The sequence below is a fragment of the Camelus bactrianus genome, chromosome 9 (assembly GCF_048773025.1).
Source record: "Camelus bactrianus isolate YW-2024 breed Bactrian camel chromosome 9, ASM4877302v1, whole genome shotgun sequence".
Lineage (NCBI taxonomy): Eukaryota > Metazoa > Chordata > Mammalia > Artiodactyla > Camelidae > Camelus > Camelus bactrianus.
In genome coordinates this window covers 32,913,979-32,937,061 of record NC_133547.1, presented here as the reverse complement: position 1 = coordinate 32,937,061, position 23,083 = coordinate 32,913,979, and the positions used below count along the sequence as shown (strand labels likewise).

The 23,083-nt window shown below is 37.0% G+C and overlaps 1 protein-coding gene across 17 annotated transcripts in view; it reads left to right on the top strand.

Moving 5' to 3' along the window:
* The window catches only part of FRRS1 (ferric chelate reductase 1), a 342,186-nt gene that overhangs the window by 200,758 nt on the left and 118,345 nt on the right, over window positions 1-23,083 (top strand). For 14 of the 17 annotated variants that reach the window (XR_012509148.1, XR_012509146.1, XR_012509147.1 and 11 more), the window contains one exon: window positions 866-945. The exons of the other annotated variants lie outside the window; for them this stretch is intronic. The gene's annotated coding sequence lies outside the window, so the exon portion shown is untranslated. The remainder of the gene's footprint in view (window positions 1-865; window positions 946-23,083) is intronic. 17 annotated transcript variants of the gene reach the window in all.

The window sequence follows — 23,083 nt, the reverse complement described above, 5'->3', positions numbered from 1 at the left end:
AATTCTTCTTCAGGAAATAGTGAGCAATTTGGTGGGATCTGAATCCAGGATGTGGAAAAGAATCTAGTGAGAAAGACTAAATATAATTATCACTGTTATTTACCAAGCACTTTTTTTGTACATGAAACTTGATTAAAGTCAGATTGTTAAGCCTTAACTGTTATGCTAAAAGATTTACTTTTTATTTTATTCTTAGAACAAAAGAGAATAGTTCCCAGTAATAGAATTGTGAACAAATTCACAATTCTCTAGTAATGTAATCATGGCTATAATTATTGAGTATTTATTTTGTGTAAGGCATTGGGCTAAGTATGTTAAACATTATCTCATTCATTAGGTCAGAGTTTATTATATTAGTATAACAAGACATGATAAGGGCCTTGATTAGATTTATAGCGGTATAAAAACTATTTTATTTATTTATTTAAATTTAATAGACTTTATTCTTTTAGAGCAGTTTCAGGTTCACAACGGAACTGAGCAGTAGATACAGAGTTCGCACATAGCTCTCCTCAGCCACACATATATACTCTGCTGCCCTCAACATCCCTCATCAGTGTGGCATACTTGGTACAATCGATGAACCAAGACGGGCTCATTATTATCAACCAAAGTCCATCGTTTACATTCGGGTTCACTCTTGATGTTATACATTCTGTGGGCTTGGACAAATGCATAATGACATATAGCCACCACTATAGTATCATACGGAATAATTTCATTGCCCTAAAAATCCCTTGTGATAGAGCAACAATTTAAACAGTTGTGGGGAAAATATTTCATTAATCATGAATCGTTGATTCATTCATTCTCTTAGTCATTCATTCATTCAAAAATATTTATTAAGGTACTTACTCTTTCCCAGGCTCTGGGCCAAGTACCGGAAGCCAGGTGTGTGCAGTGAGAGCTTACTGAGTGCCAGAAACTGTTCCAAGTGCTTCGCAGGTAGGTGCCTTATTATTGTCATTATTACAGGTGAGGAAATAAAGACACAGAGAAATCAAATAACTCAGCTAAGTCCAGCCAGCTACCACGTAGGATCTGACCCACATGGTCTGGCTGCAGAACAGTCAACCTTTAACCCTCTATACCACATCTCACAGGTGGGTAAGACCTCAGACCTCGAACATGTCATTTTTCAACTGGGGAGAAGGACGTGGAACAAATAACTAAAATGCTCCAAGTGTATAATTCCAGTACACAAAGGGCCATGTGTTATTTCTAGTTTTGGGCTATTATGAACAAAACTGCTACAAATATTCATGCACATGTTTAACGTGAATGTGAGTCTTCATTTTTCTGAGATAAATGCCTAAGAGGGCAATTTTTCTCTGATCGCCTAATAGTTGCATTTAGTTTTTGAAGAAACTGGTCAAGTGTTTTCTAGAGCAGTTGTGCCATTTTGCATTTCCATTAGCAAAGTGTCAGTGATCCAGTTTCTCTGTATCCTGGCAGAGTTTGGGGTTGTCCCAATCTTTTATTTTAGTCATTCTGAGAGGTGTGTAGTTACATGACTTTGTGGTTCTAGTTTGCACTTCTCTACTGGCTAATAATGTCAAACGTCTTTATTTGCCATGTGTCTGTCCTCGTTGATGAAATGTCTAAAGTCTTTTACCTATTTATTAACTAGGTATTTTTTCCTGTTAAGTTTTGAGAATTCTTTATATATTTCAGTCATTAGACGTCAGTCCTTTGTTGGTTATTTGGTTTGCAAACATTTTCTTCTAGTCTGTAGCTTGTCATTAAGAAGACCTTTAGCATAGTGAAAGCTTTAATTTTGATAAAGTCTAATTTATCAATTTTTCATTTGATACCAAGGCTAAGAACTCTGCCCAATCTTAAGCTCTGAAAATTTTCTCATATGTGCTCTTCTAAAAGTTTTATGTTTTTCATTTAAGTCCAATTTTTGCATTAATATTTGTAAAAGGTAAAGTTTAGGTCAACTTTCTTTCTTCCCTTCTCCTTTTCCTCCTCCCCTCCCCCACCTCCTATTTTCTTCTTCTTCTTCTTCTTCTTCTTCTTCTTCTTCTTCTTCTTCTTCTTCTTCTTCTTCTTCTTCTTCTTCTTCTTCTTCTTCTTCTTCTTCTTCTTCTTCTTCTTCTTCTTCTTCTTCTTCTTCTTCTTCTTCTTCTTCTTCTTCTTCTTCTTCTTCTTCTTCTTCTTCTTCTCCTCCTCCTCCTCCTCCTCCCCCCTCCCCCTCCCCCTTCCCCTTCTTCTCCTTCTTCTGCTTCTTCTCCTTCTCTTTTTGCTTATGGCTGTCCAATTGCTTCAGCATGAGTTGTTTAAAAAGGCAATATTTCCTCCACTGAATTGTTTTTGTGCTCTTGTCAATAATCAGTTGGCGTATTTGTGGGTTTTCTATTCTGTTCCATTGACCTATGCGCTTATCCTTCCAACAATAGCACACAGCCTTGATTACTAGAGCCTTGAATTACTATAAGCTGAATTCAGTTAGACTGATTCTTCCTGCTAGTTTTTAAAAAATTGTTTTACCTGTTCTAGTTCCTTTGTTTTTCCATGTAAGTTTTAGAACAGTTTTGTCTATGTCTACAAGAAATCTTCCTGAATTTTGATAAGAATTGTGTTAAACCTTGTATATCAATTTGGGGAGAACTAATGCCATTTTATGCTTAGTCTTCTTCCAATCTGTGAATAAAACGTGTCTCTCCCTTGATTAGATCTTCTTTAAGTTCTCTCATAAGTGTTATGCAACTTTCAGCATATAAGTTCTGTACTTGTTTTTGTAGATTTACATCTAAGTATTTCATTTTGGGGAACAATTGTAAATGGTATTGCATTTTTAATTTCAGTGTGTGTTCACGTAGAAATATAATTGATGTCTGTATGTTTATTTTATATCTTGTGACCCTGATGAACACATTTATTAGCACTAGAAGGTACTAGAAGTTCTTTTGGAGATTCTTTAAAATTTTATACATAGACAATCATGTCTTCTGAAAATATGAGCAGTTTTATTTTTTCCTTTCTAATCTCTATGCCTTATTTTTCCCCATTCCTTATTGTATTAACTAGAACTATGTATTCTGGAACTATGTTGAATAGTGGTGAGAGTGACATTACTGCCTTCTTCCTGATCTCGGTGGTGACTGTGGTGGCGTTGTATGTGCAGACATAATGCTATTTAATATCCTTGAACGTGATTGCCATAGCTTTTCTGTTCAACAAAAGGAAGCCAAATTAGAATAAGCGGAATCTTTAAAAGTGGAACTAGAAAAAATACATTTACATTCCCTTTTAAATTTTATTAATTAATTAATTAATTAATTAATTAATTTATTTATTTATTTACTATTTTTTATTCGCATTCACTTGTATGTGCACAAAATCTCTGAAAGAATAAACAGGAAATTATAATGATGGTTCTTTGTTGCAGGGCAGGGTACAGTGGTGCTGCTGGTGTGGTTGCAGGGCTGGACAGGTGGGTTGGAGGGGACCTTTTTATTAGGATTTCATAATTTAAAAAATTTGATGTCTATGAATGTACTACTTATTAAACATTTTTTTTTAAAGGGAAAAAGGTAGAATTGGCAATCTTAAGAATTTATCTGTTCCCTTCCCTGGAAGTGTTGGGGGTTGAGTGTGTGTGTCCATTAATCAAGGAAATTGCAAAGAGACATTCCTTCTGTGGATGAGAGGTGGAATCTGATGGCCTCTAATGTCCCTGTGTTGTGTTTACCTGAATGTGAATGGGTTCTCTCCTCTCTCAGCCTTTATTCAAGAAATACATGTTAACTATATGCTGCAGTCTGTTAACTTAGTCAAATCCAGCAGGTACTGCTCCTAATTGCATGCTTTGTCTACTTTTTGTGTCGACTATATTACTTTGTCAACTAAAATGGCTTTGCATTAAAGGAGAGATTGTACTACACCTAACGTCACTCAACTAAACTAACATTGAAAACGTTGTCCTGCCGGTGTCTGAGTGCTAGACAGGGCCCCTTGATTGATGGGAGCAGAGTGACCTAATGACCCACATTGACAAAGTCCAAAGGCCAAGGCTATTAGTCAGTCCCATTTCATAAAGAAGACAGATTGCCCAGTGCCCTTATTCATCTAATAGTTTCATGCTTCTGTGTGGCAATAATCTGAACAGGGTAGGGAACCTTTGTCAGCTTGACTTCTGTGCTGACTGGTGAACTCGGTTTTGGATCCTAGTCTCAGTGTTGTTGACCCTTGTCTGCTGGTCCTGATGTGAACTATGCTCCGTGGTGAGGTTTGAGATTTGCTTTTTAGTTTGTTCAGAATTTGAGTTTCTTTCCGCTTTGATCTGACAGTCTTTCAAGAATATTTCAACTTCCCCCAGAGAATAATTTTCCAAATCACTATTATCATGGAGTTGCCTCTATGATTATTCAGCATTAAATTTCATTCCCTGTACAGCAATGGCATTACCACGTGAGGTAAAAGGGCCACCTGTTATTGTCATCAGGTCACTGTTGTGGAATCCTGTGACTTTCTACAATGTGTTGGAATTATGAAGACATTTTATTTGTGTATTTTTTGAGCATAATTCATGAAGTTTGATAAAATAAAGCACAATTATCCAGAAGCACTATATACCAAACAAAATTTCCTTCCTCTCAGTTAGTCGGGGAATGAATATTACTAAGGGAGTATGGGAAAAAGCTTTACCAATATTGACCTCATCTGACTAGTGAGTGGGTAGTAAGTGAGTCATCTCTTAGAGGTAAATGAATCCTTTCAGGTAACTTTGGCACTAAGCAGTTTGCTGGAGACGGGCATTGTTAAATGAGTTAAGACATGTGTTGGTAAATTGTTAAATAATTTATGATCGGATTTCCCTCACTTTTAAAAGCACGTGCTGCTCGATACCAGTCCAGTCAAGCTCATTTTATGCAATATCAAATAGAATCCCAGTAAGCCTTAGGTTAATTGGTTTCCACACGAAACATCTTTCTATAGAGCCTGGGAATTGCAACGTTTTCTCATCACCTTTTGAGAAGGAATCTCTGTGAAAGTTGAGCATATTTTACAACTCAAAATTTCCCCAGGGACTGACTCTCTTTCTAATTGATTACTCAGTGCCACATCACTGGGCAAAAATTCCCCAGAGTTCAGTTACCTCTTGGCCACATTTGGTTTGATAAGAATATTTAACTGAGGAGTATACCAAATATTTGCTGTGTCTTCTTCCTTGAAACTTAAGCTATTTTTGAAAGCTTACCTAAAGCAATTGTAGGATACAATTTTGTAGACTAATAAGTCTTTTATGTACAAGGTCTAAAGCAAAAAATACAAAACACATTAAAACCATTTTTATCACTAAAAAAGTAAAACATTAATATAACTATCATACTCTTCTGTACTCATTGCTTTTAGTTAATAGTTTACTAAGGAAAATAACTTTCTTAGTTTGCTTTTGAATTTAGGCAAATGGCAGTTAGGCTGGTTATAACATTCTTGGGCTATGACTGAGAATTTTATCATTTTCTTTTCTTCTAGCGTTGATTATTGCAGAAAATATTGCTAAAGCTAGCTGATTTTAACTGCTTTAAAGAGACTGGCTCCGCAACTTCAGAATTTCTTCTTTCTGCCCCATTCATTTTCGGTTCTTCTTCTGGGACTTCAGTTGCAAGTAGTGAGACTTTCTCACTGTATCTCCTGTATCTCTTACTCTCTCTTCTGTATTTTCTCTGTTTTATCTCTCCATGCTTCGTGTTGAGAATTTTATTCCAATTTTGCTTCTTCTTCACTTATTCTGTCTTTCGCTGTATATAATATAATTTTAGACTAACCCATTGAATTTTTTAAAATTGAAGTATAGTCAGTTACAATGTGTCAATTTCTGGTGTACAGCATAATGTCCCAATCATGTATGTGTGTATATATATATATATATGTGTGTATACACACACACATACTTGTTTTCTTATTCTTTTCATTAGAGGCTATTACAAGATACTGAATATAGTTCCCTGTGCTATACAGAAAAACTTTGTTTTTTAAATTTATTTTTATATATAGTGGTTTACATTTGTAAATCTCAGACTCCCAAATTTATCTCTTCCCACCACCTTTCCCCTGATAATCATAAAATTTTTTACTATGTCTGTGAGTCTGTTTCTGTTTTGTAGATGAGTTCATTAGTGTCCTCTTTTTCTCTTTTTTTTTAGATTCCACATATGAGTGATATCATATGGTATTTTTTTTTCGCCATTGAAGTTTTAATGTCAGTTATTGTATTTTTCATGTCCAGAATTTTTGTTTGGTTTTATTTTAGAGTTTCTATTTCTTTGTCAAAGTTCTTAATATTGTACTTTGTCTTTTTGGACATATTAATAAAATCTTAAAGTCTTTATGTAAAACCTTCATCATTTAGATCTCCTGCAGCTCTAAATCTGTTTTCTCTTATTTCTCTTAGATTTTACTTACATTTACTGTTACTTTTGATTGTGTTAAACAGTGGATGATGAAAAACTATTCAATAGTTTGAAGCATGTGATAGTGTTATCCCAGAACTTATTAATTGTATGTTTTCTTTTGGCAAGAGCCTAGGAACACGAGCAATCCCAGATCATCGCATTCTAATTATAGACATTAATATGATATGAAGCTGTGTTTCAGTCTCTGAGAAGGTTGAACTATTTCTGGTTTATCCTTAGTCCCAGAGCTCAGCCCTTTGGAGTCATAACACAAAATATGGGATATTTCACCAGGGAAAAAGTTTATTCCTCTAGCCTTAGGCTTTTAAAACGTCCACTCAGCATCTCAGCTTCTTTCCTGAAAGCGTCTCCAGAAAAAAGTGGCCCTGAATGCAGGGCTTAATTCTCTGGGTTTCTTTCTTTTCATGGTCAGTTTGTATTTATAGACAATATTGATGAACTAAAAATAAAGTCTTGTCTTCCTAAGCCTTTAATCATATCATTCCACCCCCATCCTGCCCACCTCCTCAAGAGCCTGCTTTTCAGAAACTTATTGATGGAACTTCAAAAATCTCCAAGAAGGATCTGGGTCCTTCTTGGGCCACAGAATTACATTGACTTGACAGATGTGCAGGTGCTGTATAATCTTTCCCAGGCCTCTTTCTTAATATTATCGACATTTGTCAGAATACAGATTTAAAGGAAGATTCTACTAAGGATTTAGGAGGATTTCAAAAAATTTGTGAGAGAAGAATGTTTAGTTTCATGATTTTTATTTATTCAATCTAAACAATTGGTAGAATTAATAGTTCGGTAGTAAGTTTACTTTGTTTTGGATAAACTAATGTAGTTCCCAGGAGTGGACACATTTGCCTTGAAAAGAGTTTGTTAGGAAATATCTGTTCAAAGCTTTCCTCCAGTGTATTTTTCACAAAGGGTTTACTTGTAGTTTTGAAGAATGACCAGAGCTGTTTGGCCTTTTTGGAGGCCACAAATACAAAATTGTCCCTTGCCAAAAAGTAATTAGGGCCTGAAATAAACTTTGTAGTGAAGCCCAAATTAAAATTTAGCTACAACTTTCATGAAATCCATTGGCTGATCTAGCAGTAGCCACTTCACGGCCTTGCTGGGGCCAGCATGATGTGAGGATGTGATCACATAATGAGGCTTAATTCTGGTTCTGTTTTTTTGTTTTTTTGGTTTTTTTTGCTACCCAATGGTTCTCTAAATAAAGATAATATAAGTGAGCCTCATTTTATGTAATTGGAAAAGTACTTGGGAATATATTTTAAAATATATTAAATACATTTTAAATGTGCTTTGAAAAATATTTGTTTACAAACTGTTCATCTTTTGTGAATTAAAGGAATATTTACGAAGCATCCCTCGTGATTACTATGTAAATTTCAAATTTTTTCTATTTCTTAAACTTTCTTGAGTTTGGACATATCTGTTTAATTCTGTGAGTGTAAACAGGAAGTAAATGTCAGGGAGAAGGAAGGTGAGGAGGTAGCTAATAAGGGAAGGAGGCAACATCATACCTGGAGACAGAGCTCTTCATCGCAGGCCTTTGGTGAAAAGGAAGAACATAGCTCACAATGCAGCTGACAAAGGTGAGCAATCTTTAAGGTATGGTGTAGAAAGAGAGCCAACAGTGCTATTAAGATAAACATTTTTTTCCTTTGTGTACTGGTGAGAGTGAGATTATGAACTATGTCTATCTGGTGAGTTAGGTTTGCTGGTCACTAATCTCGTAGGTGAAAGCAAAACGAGCTTGCTTCTAATACACGATTAGCACCTGACCTCCAGCAGTACAGTCCCTGCTGATAGCACCTCAGAGTAGCGGTGTTTATCTTCACAGAGCTCAAAGCGCTTCATGGACGCTTTCTGTTTCTTAGATCCTTTATTCTCCCACATGCGTCTGTACCTACTAAGCCCAGAGTGGGAGTTCAGCCAGAGTTGTTGACTAATAGATTCAGTGTGTGAAGCTGCCCAGCCCTGCGAAATGCTGGATTTGCCACTTAGCAAGAGATGCTTTTGAGGGTTCTGGGGGTGTCTTCCTAATCATTTCTCCATAGCTTCACTGAATTTGCTCATGCCATCTGCTGACATCTGTGCGAAACCACACACTTGGAAAAGCTGAAGTCACTTCTACTTCTTTTCATAACCAGTTACCACATGCCTTCCCATCCTCACTGGCTCCCTTCCTGCTCTCACTACCTTCTCTAGAAGGTGAAGGGAATGTTCATTTCATAGGAGGAAATCTGAAAGCCCACAGAGTATTTGCTGCATCTCCTGGTCACTCAGTAACTATAAAAGAAGAATCAGGGTTCCCTCTGTCCTCCTCTTGTGTCCTAACTGTTGGATCACACTACTTCCTTATAGATGACCAACTTTCAATACAGAGCAGAAAGGAATTTCTTTGAAGAGGCTGAGAAAGGAAAAGATACTGAAATAAGCCAGGAGTTTGGGTTCAGAAGTCTAGCAGTTGAGCTGTAGCCCAGCACTTACTAGTTGGCTGGCCTTGAGCTTTAGTTTCCTAATCTATAAATTGGGAATAATAGAGCCCAGCTCATGGGGGACGGGGAGGATTGCAAGAGTGCTGAACAGTGGAAGTGTTCCATAGACCGCAAGATTTACAAAATTGTTAATTATTATTTGGATGTTTGATTTTGTGGATGCGTGTTCTTGTAAAAATCCAGAAAATTTAGAATTTTCTGGTAATATTAGATGGCTGAAAAGTTGAGCACTTTTTACCTTTTGACTTTGGAGCAGGGAAAGGCAGAAGGAAATTGAAAAAAAAATTTCTGCTTCACCCTTCTGTGTCTTCCAGGTGATTGCAGTCGGCGCTACCAAAAGTTTAGCCTCCAGGAAAATACTAGTTTACCCAGCAGCTCTTATTGGTCTTGCTGCATTTTATTCTTGCATGGATCTGAGGAATTTAAAAGCCATGATAACATTAAAGGTTAGAAGAATTATTGCTCTAGTGTCCAAGTCAAATTTCCAATAGAATTTTCCAAAAACGTATAAAGGTTCATTCTTACAGGACCTGTCTCAATGAATTGTTCTTTATGTGCCAGGCAGAACTTTGTAAATATTTAACTTTCTTTAGAGTTTGGAATGTACAAGTGTGATTTATTATTTCTAATGATTGAAGAGGCTTGGTATCTGCAAACAAAGGTATGAATTGAAAGAGAATGGATGATACAATACGTGCCTTTGTAAGCAATAAGTAGGGCAACATTAAAAAGAGGGAGTGATTCCCAACATGACTTATCTCTCAGAAATGCCCAAGAAGTGGTGTTTTGAGTAATAACAGCTTTTACTCACTGAGCACTTACTACGTGCAAGGCTCTGTTTGGACTAAGTGCTTTACGTGTGTGTTCTCCCTGCAGTAGAACCCTGGCTGATAGAGGATGCAAACTGGGTTGTGTTGAGAATGTTATTCACCTATCTTGGTATGTTACAATATCAGTTCTTTTCAAGTACTTTAAATGATAAAGATTCTTGAGAAAGAGAAAGAGAGGGACAGACAGATAGCCACACAAGTGGTAGGGAGAGAAGGAAAGAGGGAGAGAGGCAGAGAAAGAGAGAAGACAGAGAAAGATTGAGACATTAGTTTTGAGATTCAGGCCTTTGTGGAAAAACATGACTCACGGCATGTGATGAAAACACAACTTTATTATCACCTCCGTCAGCCTTATTCCAGACATTCAGTGAGAGTAATTATCTCTTGCTGCTGAATCAGAACTTGGGTAGGTTCCATTCTATTTTGCTCACATGTGAGTATTAGTATATCCTACCATCTCTTATAAGAAACAAGTCTAGTCTCACTGAATGAATCAGAGCTGTCAAGTCTAAGATGTTAATACAAACTGAACTTGATTCAGCATTGGATGTTTCCCCTTTTCCAACTCAGGCCTTCTTCCGGCTGATAGACATGGTGGGCTCAGCAGGCTTGGCTTCTGTCTTTCTAAGCCTTGTGCGTTCCTCCTCCTTAACAATCTTTTCATCCCAGTTTTGAACTTGTTCCTGACCCTACTGAGGTTAGAAAGTGTAGGATTAAGGGGATAGAAAAAGTTATAAATTGGCCCTTCTGGGTTGGGTACATTTCTAAGGCAGTTCTCTCTCTGGTGGGCATTTTGTGGGTTCTTCTCTCCTCCCTGAAGACCTCTCATTTTTAGGTTTGTTGAGCTGTCAAATCTATCTCTAAAATGCAGGGTCACCGTGACTCTCTCCCACAGTCCCCAGGAATTAAGGTCTTCTAGCTTCTTGTTCCTGGGATTCCTTTGCTCCTCCAGGCGCCTGTACCTCACAGGACCTGCTTTGATGCCATGCCAGCTCTTTCTACTAAGAGACTTGCATCTCATCCAACAAAGACATCCATGCAACGTTTGTCCCATCAAAAATTTGGGAGGGTAGGGCAATCCCAACAGGGCCAACCCATTAAGGAGCCTGCCACTGGTTACTCTGTCTAGCTCACACTTGAGTCAGGCTTCAGTCTTCTGTGCCCATTAGATGCAAGGGAAAACCTAGTTCTTCAAATGGGGTCATGAAAGTCCATTTACTCAGCTGGAGAGAAACGAGAAGATAACAGAACACTCCTCTGCCCTGGGTAAGTGGGAGGAAACTCAAAGTGTAGCTCCCTCCAAAGAAATCTCTTCTCAAATCCTTTTCCATTTTCACTCTCTCTCCTTTTCCCTTTTTTATATTTTCTTTTTTTAATTTTTAAATTATTTTTTAAATTTTTAGTTTTTATTGAAGTATAGTTGATTTGCAATGTTAGTTTCAGGTGTACAGCAAAGTGATTCAGTTATACATACACATACATATATACATACATACATATATTCAGATTCTTTTCCATTATATGTTATTATAAGAAATCTAATATTGTCCCCTGTGCTATATAGTAGGTCCTTGTTGTTCATCTATTTTATATATAGTAATGTGCATATGTTAATACCAAACTCCTAATTTATCCTTCCCCTATCCCTTTCCCCTTTAGTAACCATGGTTTGCTTTCTATGTCCATGAGTCTATTTTTGGTTTGTAAGTAAAATTTGTATTTTTTTTTAGATTACACATTTAAGTGATAGCATATGATATTTGTCTTTCTCTGTCAGACTTACATCACTTAATATGATAATCTCTAGGTCCATCCATGTTGCTGCAGATGGCATTATTTCATTCTTTTTTATGGCTGAGTACTATTCCAATGTATGTGTATACCACATCTTCTTTATCCAGTCATCTGTCAGTGGACATTTAGGTTGTTTCCATGTCCTAGCTATTGTACATAGTGCTGTTAAGAACACTGAGGTACGTACGTCTTTTCCAATTATAGTTTTCTCTGGATATATGCCCAGGAATGGAATTGCTGGATCATATGGTAAGTCTATACGTAGTTTTTTAAGGAACCTCCATACTGTTTTCCATAGTGGCTGCACCAATTTACACTCCCATCAACTGTGTAGGAGGGTGCTTTTTTCTCCACACCCTGTCCAACATTTATCAACTGTGGACTTTTCAATGATGGCCGTTCTGACTGGTGTGAAGTGATACCTCGTTGTAGTTTTGATTTGCATCTTTCTAATAATTAGTGATATTGTGTATCTTTTCATGTGCCTGTTTGCCATCTGGATGCCTTCTTTGGAGAAATGTCTATTTAGGTCTTCTGCCCATTTTTTTTTTTTTTGGACTGTTTGTTTTTTTGATATTAAGCTGTTTATATATTTTGAAAATTAGTCCCTTGCTGGTCGTGTCATTTGCAAATATTTTCTCCCATTCTGTAGATTGTCTTTTTGTTTTGTTTATGGTTTCCTTTGCTGGGCAAAAGTTTTTAAGTTTAATTAGACCTCATTTGTTTATTTTTGCTTTTATTTCCATTACTCTAGGAGCTGGTTTGAAAAAATATTGCTGCAATTTGTGTCAAATAGTGTTCTGCCTATTTTTTTTTAAAGAGTTTTATAGTATCTGATTGTCCATTTAAGTCTTTAGTACTTTTTGAGTTTATTTTTGTATATGGCATTAGAGAATGCTCTAATTTCATTCTTTTACATTAGCTGTCCAGTTTTCCCAGCACCACTTATTGAAGAGACTATCTTTTTTCCATTGTATATTCTTGCCTCCTTTGTTGTAGATTAATTGACCATAAATGCGTGAGTTTATTTCTGGGCTTTCTCTCCTGTTTCATTGATCTATGTGTCTGTTTTTGTGCCAGTGCCATACTGTTTTGATGTCTGTAGCTTTGTAGTACAGTCTGAAGCCAGGGCTTGTGATTTCTCCAGCTCCATTTTTCTTTCTCAAAATTGTTTTGGCTATTTGGGGTCTTTTGTGTTTCCATATAAATTTAAATTTTTTTTGTTTGAGGTCTGTGAAAAATGCCATTGGTAATTTGATAGGGGTTGCACTGAATCTGTAGATTGCATTGGGTAGTAGTCATTTTAACAACATTGAATTTTCCAGTCCAAGAACATGGCATATATTTTCATCTGTTTGTGTCATTTTCAATTTCTTTCATCAGTATCTTACAGTTTTCAGAGTACAGGTCTTTTGCCTCCTTAGGTTAGTTTATTCCTAGATGTTTTATTCTTTTTGATGTGATAGTAAATGGGATTATTTCCTTAATTTCTTTTTCTGGTAGTTCATTATTAGTGTATGGAAATGCAGCAGGTTTCTGTATATTAATTTTGTATCCTGCAACTTTACCAAATTCATTGATGACCTCTAGTAGTTTTTTGGTAGCATCTTTAGGATTTTCTGCGTATAGTATCATGTCATCTGCAAAGTGACAGTTTTACTTCTTTTCCAATTTGGACACATTTTATTTCTTTTTCTTCTCTGGTTGCTGTGGCTGGTACTTCCAAAACTATGTTGAATAAAAGTGGCAAGAGTGGGCATCTTTGTCTTGTCCCTGATCTTAGAGGAAATGCTTTCAGCTTTTCACCATTGAGTATGTTGTTAGCTGTGGGTTTGTCATTTATGGCTTTTATTATGTTGAGGTATATTTCCTTTATGCCCACTTTCTGGGGAGTTTTTATCATAAATGGATGCTGAATTTTATCAAAATCTTTTTCTGTATCTGTTGAGATGACATATGGTTTTTATTTTTCAACTTGTTAACATGGTGTATTATAGTGATTGAGTTCTAGATATTGAAAATCCTTACATTCCTGGGATAAATCCCACTTGATCATGGTATATGATCCTTTTAATGTATTATTGGGTTAGTTTTGCTTGTATTTTGCTGAGGTTTTTGTATCTATGTTCATCAGTGATATTGGCTTTTAATTTTCTCTTTTTTTGTGATATCTTTGTCTGGTTTTGGTATCAGGGTGATGGTGGCCTCACAGAATGAGTTTGAAAGTATTCCTTCCTCTGCAATTTTTTGGAATAGTTTCAGAAGGATAGATGTTAACTCTTCTCCAAATGTTTGGTAGAATTCACCTGTGAAGCCATCTGGTCCTGTACTTTTGTTTGTTGGGAGTTTTTTTCTTTTGTTTTGTTTTTTTTAACTACTGATTGAATTTCAGTACTTGTAATTTGTCTGTTCATATTCTCTGTTTCTTCCTATTCAGTCTTGGTAGGTTGTACCTTTAAAGAATTTGTTGATTTCTTCTAAGTTGTCCTTTTTATTGGTTTATAGTTGCTCATAGTAGTCTCTTATGGTCCTTTGTATTTCTGTGGTGTTAGTTGTAACTTCTCCTTTTTTATTTCTGATTTTAATAATTTGAGCCCTCTCCCTTTTTAAATTGGTGACTCTTGCTAAAGATTTATCAATTTCGTTTATCTTCTCAAAGAACTAACTTTTAGTTTCATTGATCTCTTCTTCTTCTTCTTCTTTTTTTTTAGCTTCTATTTCATCTATTTCTGCTCTGATCTTTGTGATTTTTTTCCTTCTACTAACTTTGGGTTTTGTTTGTTCTTCTTTCTCTAGTTGCCTTAGATGCAAGTTTAGGTTGTTTATTTGAGATTTTCTTGTTTCTTGAGGTAAACTTCCCTCTTAGAACTGCTTTTGCTGTGTCCCATAGGTTTTTGATTGTTGTGTTTTCATTTTGATTTGTCTGTAGGTATTTTTGGATTTTTCTTAGATTTCTTTAGTGATCCATTGGTTGTTTAGTAGCATATTGTTTAGCACCTACATGTTTGTGTTTTTTGCAGTTTTCTTCTTGTAGTCGATTTCTAATCTCATAGTGTTGTGGTTGGAAAAGACACTTAATATGATTTCAGTTTTCTTAAATTTGCTGAGGCTTGCTTTGTGGCCTAGCCTGTGATCTATCCAGGAGAATGTTCCTCGTGCATTTGAAAAGAATGTGTATTCTGCTGCTTTCAGATGGAATGCTGTATAAATATCGATTAAGTCCATCTGGTCTATTGTCATTTAAGGCCTGTATTTTCTTGTTGATTTTCTGTCTGAATGATCTGTCCATTGATGTAAGTGGGGTGTTAAAGTCCCTCACTATTATTGTGTTACTGTCAATTTCTCCTTTTATGTTTGTTAACATCTGCCTTATATATTGAAGTGCTCCTTTGTTTGGTGCATATATTATATATTTACAATTGTTATGTCTTCTTCTTGGATTGATTCCTTGATCATTATGTAGTGTCCTTCTTTGTCTTTTGTAATAGTTTTTATTTTAAAGTCTATTTTGCCTGAAATAAGTATTGCTACTCCATCTTTCTTTTTGATTTCCATTTTCATGGAATACCTTTTTCCATCCCTTCGTTTTCAGCCTGTGTGTGTCTCTAGCTTTAATGTGGGTCTTTTGTAGACAACATGTATACAGGTCTTGTTTTTATATCCATTCAGCTGGTCTTTGTCTTTTGATTGGAGCATTTAGTCTGTTTACACTTAAGGTAATTATTGATATGTATATTCTTATTGTCATTGTGTTAATCATTTTGGATTTGTTTTTGTAGGTCTTTTTTTCTTTTTCTTCTATTGTTCTCTTTCTTGTGATTTGATGAGTATCTTTAGTGCTATGCTTAGATTCCTTTTTCTTTTTTGTATTATCTTTAGTATAGATTTTTGGTTTGCAGTTACCATGAGTTTTTGGTACAGCAGTCTCTCTCTCTCTCTAATTACATTTCTTGACCTTAGAGAAGTGGCCCTCTCTAGGAGATGTCCTGTACATCCCAGCAGTGCACTCCCCACTCATCATGCAAGGGCTAGGGGCCAGTTGGTTCCATGGTAGGGTCTAGCCTGTGTTTGTGGATTCATTCCATCAGCTATGATATCATAGTTTTCTTGCTTCTGGTGTCTGCCCTCTGGTGGGAGAGGCTGATCTATCAGCTTGTGCAGGCTTCCTGGTGAGAGGGATCGGTGCCTGCTCACTGGTGAGTGGAGTTGGGTCTTGGCCCTATGGTGGGAGGACTATGTTTAGAGGTAGCTGTGGGCTCAGGGAGCCTTTAGGCAGCCTGTCTGCTGATGAGAGAGGATATGTCCCCACCCAGTTAGCTGTTTGGCCTGAGGTGTCCTCGTACTGGTGGCTATGGGCTGTTGGATGGGGCCAGGTCTTGGTGCTAATTACCCAAGCAAGATGTCAGCCTCCAAATGAGTTCATGCAGATGAATACTCCCTGATATGTCTTCCACCAGTGTCTATGCCCCCAGGGTAAGCCACAGCCACCCCCACCTCCCTAGGAGACCCTCCAGGAGCAACAGGTAGGTCTGGTCCAGGCTGCTATGAAATTACTGCTTTTGCCATTGGTCCCAGTGTGCATGAGATTTTGTGTGTGTTCTTTAAGAGTGAAGTTTCTATTTCCCCCAGTCCTGTGGAGCTCTGCTGGCCAATTAAGCCCTTGGCTTTTGAAGCTAAGTACTCTGGAGGTTCCTCTTCTTGTGCTGAATCCCCAGGCTGGGGAGCCTGGCATGGGGCTCAGAACATATGCATACAATAATTAATCAGATGCACAGTAATCTGTGGCATTAAAATTGTGTGTGAGACATTAAAAAATTCTAAAAGGGATCCTTAATGGGATGACAATGAAAAAAAATTTGAAAAACACTGCTATAAATGGATTTTGGCAAAGTGACAAATTTTATGGAGCCCTCTGAAGAAAGTAACTTGCCTTACTTAAGTTCTAGTTCTGATCCATTTCATAGAGTACTGATTTGAGGTACATCTAAGTAATTTGAGTAAAAATAATCCACAAATTCAAATTGTTAACATAATTTTGGAAATTGTATGTGAAGTAAATTCTACAAAAGTTGTTTTTTTTTCCTGACTCATGGAAAGAATGACTTCCAAAGCAATTTTTTCCTTCCCCTTGATTTTGGTGGCTTGGCATTATAAAGCACGTGGATTGCAGGATGCTCTTAAAAATCCATTACAGTCATTAAATAATGAACACTCTCTTTACCAATCTTACCAATTCCATTAGGTGTGACATCATCACTTTTTAAACCCAAAGACATAGACCTGCTTTTTTAAAAATTGCGGAACAGTTTAACAGTAGAGCTAGGATTGAAGCATAGGAGATGCTCTCAGTTTATTTTAGTCATTTTATTAACAAATATTTATGGAAACACCAAAGGTATAATTATTGTAAGTGCCAGCCCCATGGGGCAAAAGATTTAGAAGATTGAAGATACCTTTACTAGTGTAATAGGGAGTTGGAGAAACAGTAAATAAAATCATGAGAATTTATGTTAGAATGAATTCATGTGGTAATCTGATATCTTTGACAAACAAAAACAAAACAAAAAAACCATTAGTGTTTTTGAAAATGTGTTCCTCTTTGGGACAGTAATACTGTATTCCAGACTTGACAAAACTAGTTACATAGAAATAAGCAGGAAGCATGATAAAGACAATTTTGTTTACCCTTGGAAAATAGAATCTATTGAAACTCAGTAGAAAAAAAATAGGATCAATAATGGTTGCAATAGGAATGTGTCACAGATTACTGTTGATCAATATCCATATCCTCACCCTCCTGAAGACTGTTTCAGACACGTGACTTCCTTTAGCCAATGAAGGTGAGTGGAAGTAATGTGTGTCACAGCCAGGCAGAAGTGTTGAGAGCAGGTTCATGCTTTGCCACAATCTATTTCTCTGCTATGATGCCAGTGATGTTCCAGATGGAGGTTGTTCCTTCAGGCCAAGTCCCAGGATGAGAAGCAGTGCAGAGCTGCAGTGACTCTGCCATGCTGTGAGCCATGAGTGGGAAGTGACTTCTGCTCTTGCAAGCTAATGCAATCTTGTTTGTTACTAAGCGTAGCCTTGCCTAGTCTGACTGCTGCTGAAAGCTAGGCTGGCAAGACATCAGTGAGTAAATGCAATTCTGGTGGGGCTGATAAATGAGAACTGTGGACAATCCATTCAGAGAAAACCAGCTGGCTAGAACTCAATAGGAGAGGCGATGATTATAATCCAACAATCCTTCAGTAGATAAGACAGTGTACTCACCACGGGTTATATTTTTGTGCATTTATCTATTTCAGTTAGCAGAGAGAGAAACAAATTAATCATCTGAAGAGGAAAATAAGTAATGAATAATTGTTGCCTATTACTTACTATTTTTCAACCATGCAATGCAATTTGTATTAATTTGCCTCCCTCAGAAAGTGGATAGTTTCAGAGAAAAAAGAATCTAACACTATTTGTTCGCCTGTGACTTCAAGGTAGGGCTTTTCTATCATTCACTCATATATCTCCCAGTCTTATAACTTACTACTCCCATTCCTGCACATACATTATATTGCTTTTTGCCTTTTACCTTTTTTTTTTCATTCGAGTGTGACTGCTGTCACTACATTGGCACTTCTTTGATGCTATTGATTTATGTAAGAGGAAGGATGACCCAAGTGAAATGATGATGGTTAATCACTAACATTTTTAAGGCATTTGTGGTTATCAGACAGTCTTGTAAGAGTTTCCCCTGGATTATATCATTTAAATCCTCACAACAACCCTATGACATAGGGACATTATTAGCTCAGTTTATCAGTATAGGAAACTGAAGTATGGAGAAGTTAAAGTTGTACAGTCTTACAGTGAGTGGAAGAACGTGGATTTAAGAACCTAGAAAGTTGGAATTGGGATCCATGAAGTCATTTTCCATCCTTGTGTCTGCCACTAATGCCTGGTACAATTTGAGCAATTTCATATTTCTGGGCTACAGTATTTCATGTTTCCATAAGAAGGGTTGACTAAGGAAGTCTCCCAGCTGTGAAGCGCTGTAAATTTATGGACTGTTAATGACTATATTTAAATCATCCAATGTATTATGAGAAAGAGCTGTGACCTACTAGAAAGGCTACTAGTTTTGCTGTGACCAAACCTATGTGATTTCTGACAAGTCTCTTAACTTTACTGAACCTGTTTTTTCACGTTAATCGTCAGTAATGTCTATCTCAAAAATTTGTTGTCAAGTCTAAAAGAGCTAATATATGTTGGGGTCTTTTGCTAGTATTAAGGAACAATGTAAATAAGTTACCACTGTGTAAAGTGATTCTTTCATTAACCCATGCATTCATCCACCCATCCATTCATCCCTTAAATACTAAGTGCCATTTGCAAAGATGAAAAGTAGGGTTTTCTTCCCATAAGGAGCTCGTAGTCCAAGTGGGAGACAGAAGCACGAGGGAATTACCACACAATGTGATGAATGCTCAAGGGAGGCAGGCTGGAACACAATGAGTTTACATGAAACACTTAAGGTGGCCTGAAGCACTCAGGGAAGCTTCACAGAGGAGGCAGTATTTAAAATAAGACCCAAACGTATAAGTCATTTAAGTGTATGTTGATGCAGATGAGGGTAGGTGAGGGATATTCCAGGAGAGGAAACAGAATATGCAAAGACATGGACCCGTGAGAAAGCAAGGCTGATTTCAAGGATTTACAAGTAGTTCGTTTAGTCTGGAATGCAAACTTGAAGGTGGTGAGGGCAGGAAAGGGCAAACAGGTATGTGAACCTAGATCATCGAGTGTCTTGTACACTGAATTAGGGAGGTTACATTTTATCCCATAGAGGGTAGGAATCTACAGAAGGATTTTAAGGGGAGGGGTGTGACTGGTTTCACACATTAAAAATACCCATCAAGAGTACAGTGGAGAATGGAGTGGAAAGGACAGGACGAGAGGCAAAATTGATGGCAGTGGAGTAGCCTCTTCCAGTCACTCTGTGAGGCCTCCAGCAGTGACTTGGCCACAGATAGTTCTGAAATTGCAACCACAACAATCCTGGAGTCTGAGTGGAGAATCAAAGTGAAAGAGAAAGGGACGGTAGGGACAAGACTCCATCAGTTATGCTGGCAAGGCTCACTCGGAGACAGCTAAAGTCGTGTTGTTACTGGGAATCCACCCATACACGCTCTAGACCATCCAGTGTTCTGCTCTAAGCTGGTCCTGGGGAAGCACTGGTGACGACAGGAATATTTATTATAGGTGGGTGTATAAACTTGATCTAGACTTTGATCATTACATTGTTTGATTTCCCTTTTAAATCATCTCCAGCAGAACTGACATCAAACTATAAAAAATTGTCATGTTTGTGTTTTTCCTTTGTTCTATTCTTTGTTTTCTGATAGAAACATTGGGAAAGCCAGAAGCCTAGATGATCCAGGAATTCTTTAATTAATTCCTAATTCTCCCCTTCCATTGACTATAATAAATAAAACAGATATCCAAGGAAATAATATTTATATATCTTCCCATATGTGTAAATACATATGTAGACATCTGTCTACATGTATAAGTTAAAATGAATACTTATTCTCAACATTTGTATCAATAAATACAGAATATTATAGAATATCATAGCAGTGCCACCTCTGGAACCAGGCTGTTTGGTGTCAAATCCTGGTTCGTCTTCTTGCTGGCTGTGTGACCTTGGACAAGTTAGTTAAATTCTATCTCCCTCAGTTTCTTCAAGAAAATGATAGTTCCTACCACTTCAAAGTGGTTTCCATGGACATAAAGGGCTTAGAACAAGGTCTGGACCACAGTCAGAGCCTTATCAATGTTAAAATTACTATTTTATTAACTGTGATTAATATCCACACTGCTGAAGAGGCAAGTTTGCCTACTCAGGGATATTTCTAAGGGCAGAAGTGTAGAATTTAAATGTATGGCAAGAAAGAAGCTTGCCCTTCCTCAGTACAGAGTCAAGTAGAGTCAGAGGACAGGGAAACAAGAGAAGCTCAGAACTGAGAGGTAAATTGAACTTCTTTTAGAGTCACCTTTTAAATTATAGCCTCGGCATCTCACACATGAGCAAGCCATTCTTCCCTAGCAGAACGCACGCTGGCGTTGTGCTGTCTCCTGTTCCTGTCTTCTCTCTGATGTCGGTAGCCCTGAGCCTGACCCCCTCTGACTTACAGTACAGACCTTCTTCTTTCCAAGTGCCACAGTTTCTGGGCGTTCACCACCGGCTACGTGCTACAGCACAGGAGGTATCCAAATGGCCTATAAATAGAGCTGTGTCTGGGTTGGTGCCAACTCCTCCTGCTTCAGAAATACTTAAAAGTCTCCTGCTAATAATTTCAAACTGGTTTCCTAGCAAAACAGCCATAGTCAGTATCGTCACACTAGATTGCTACGTCTTTGAATATAAGGGACTTGCTTTTATTAAATGAGTGAATTGATATATAGACGCAGTAGGGATTCCCCCTACTTAGTTCACAAAGTATAAAAAAGGAAAACAATGGAAGAACCTGGTTGGTAAATTTGGTTTAAAAAACTTAAAAACTCACAATGTAAAAAATCATAAGCAATATTAAAATGTAGACCAAGTTGGAAAATTTCATGAGTTGGGACAACTGAGAAATTGATTTTCTCAAAGTATAAATAATGCTTACCTACCAATAAAGAAAATATTGAAAATGGGGCAAGGATGAGAAGAGATAATTCATGGCAGAAATAATTAAAATCGATAAACATGACAAATTTACAAATTTCATTAGTCATCATGAAACAAAATAAAGAGTTGTTCTTTTTTTGCCTATGATATTGGTAATAATTAAAATAGGTGATGATGACAAGGCTACTACAAAATTGATTTTTTTTTTACATTATCTAAATAGTACCATAGTTTAGGACCAGACTCTGACAATAAGTTAAGGTAAGCCTTAGAAAAGTCCATACCCTTTGATCCAGTGATTTCAGTTCTAGAAATATCCTCTGTGGCATTAGAGATTCATAGAAAGATTTTTGCACAGAATATTTACCAAAATCTTATTTATAATAGCAAATAAACCCAGTAACATCAACAACAAAAAACAACAAAACAAAATGAAAATCAAACAAATAAAAACTGGAAACAAGTATTCCTAATGAGTTAAAAATAGGGAATGAGGAAGTAAACTATCGTTTACTCATATAGCAGAATTATTAACTACCCCATGTTTTCAAATGCAGCCATTATTAACCATGTTTGGAAATAATTTTTAATAACATGAAAGTGCACATATGTATATACTATAATTTATTATATGTCATATATGACCTGTTATATTAAGTTGTTATTAACCCTGTTTTGGAAGAACTTTTATTAACCTAGGGGTACATATATACATATATTATAATAGATGCATGTATCATGATACATAACTGTATCATAATAAAATGCCTGTATTTTTAAACGTATATGCATATGTACACACAAATACATATACACATATTCTAGGAAAAGACTGGAAGAAAACACACAAAATCTTAACAGTTATTACTGCTGGCCGACAGGGGAGAAAGGGCTGCAAGAAGCTGTGCAATTAGCATGAGCAATTCTGCCACAGAAATGTGACTTACGCAGCATTTTTGCATCTTTTTCAAGCTGAGTCTCACTACAGTACTGTGGGTAAGTGCCGGCAGGTGTTATTTCCCCCCCCTTTTTAAATAGACAGTGGTGCTGAGGCTGAAGAGAGATGCTTGCATGTAGTCAGGATCACAAGGCAGCTAACGTAAGGCAGAGCTGAAATGTGAACACGGCTCACTTGATGCCATGTCTGGAGCTACTTGCACTAAACTTGGTTGCCTGTAAGATCACGTGGCTAGAATATCTACAGCTATAGGGAGGCCAGGAGACGGTGGGAACTTACAGTTAGAATTCTGGAAAGTTTCATAGGCATTCATATGAAATAGGAAAAGGCAACTGAAATTCTGGGTAGTAGTTCTATGCAGATGAAAGGTTCTGCAGGCTGAGAGAAAATTATTTATTATTCAAAACATCTGAGCACACTGGCTAAGTTGAAGAGCGTTTTCATGAGTCATCCCTGAGAACTTTGAAGGAAAGTTAGTGGGTATTATCTCAGTGTATACAAAGGGAAACAAACTTGTAAGTAAGGAAGAATACCCTTTGGGCTCATGCACACCAAAACAGCGGGCGAGAGTGAGGTCCACCTCCTGCTCCTGACGCCTGCGTCCTGTGCTGGCCTCGTGTTCCTAACATCCCAAATGGTGTGTTACTGCGGAAGTGCTCGGGCTTGTTTCCAACTGAGTAAGCATGCGCACTGCTCACTGAGATGCCTGCCTCTCTACTTTATTTCTTTTTATGTTCTACTTTGTGTTTCCAAATAATAATTCTTAGCCAAGAGTTTTGGAATTAGAAAAAAATGAGCTTTGGAGTAATTTCATCAGGAAACTACAGCAGGCTTTTTTTTTTTTCCCCACTCCTCATTCATTTGAAAAACCTATACTATAATTGGTGCAGGAAGGCCCCGTGGGGCCAGTATCT